We start from the raw sequence: 697 nt of genomic DNA, 5'->3' as shown, positions 1-697 counted from the left end.
TCTCCTGCGTTTCTATTCCCCCTATCCCTCTACCTCTATTTCAGGCAAACTCCATTCACACTGGTTGTCAATTATTGGTTTTACACAATTACAAAAGACTAGACATACAGCCAATGTTTATATGAAAACAATACAGAAATCACTTGAACATGATTAGAAATAAAATAGTAAGGACAGTCTTTTTAAGATTAATTGTACAAAGTGGCACCACCTAAATAGTGACAAGTAAGGAGAATGACCGTGCCCTAGGTTTCCTTCCATTTATGGCTAATTCCTGTATTTTCTGGATGTATCATTTTGGGGGGGATGTAGGTAACACACATGGAAAGAGTTGACTATGTCATTAGATTTCGTTTTCCCGTAGGGGCATAATGCTGTCAGGGCACCTCATGGGGCACACTGTAGGCATTACTAAAAGTTCTTGCAGCGTCCCTTTGGCCCTAGCTGCAACCCCATTCATTGCGTTTACTGTACCTCCATTCTTTTTATCTTTCTTCTATCTTGCTATCCACCCTTTCCTAACAATTATCTCTAATGCAGCTGCAAGATTTTCCTCCTGTTACACCTTTCAACCCTACCTACTGCTTCCTTTCCAGCGCTGAATGACCTCATAGGTCTCAGTGCTTGGCCTTTGTCCTAAACTCTATATTCCATTCCATTCTATTCCATTCCATTCCATTAGATTTCATTTGCAGTT

The sequence above is a fragment of the Macrobrachium rosenbergii genome, chromosome 55 (assembly GCF_040412425.1).
Source record: "Macrobrachium rosenbergii isolate ZJJX-2024 chromosome 55, ASM4041242v1, whole genome shotgun sequence".
Taxonomy (NCBI): Eukaryota; Metazoa; Arthropoda; class Malacostraca; order Decapoda; family Palaemonidae; genus Macrobrachium; species Macrobrachium rosenbergii.
The sequence above is the reverse complement of the archived record's forward strand: the minus strand, read 5'-3'. Positions refer to the sequence as shown.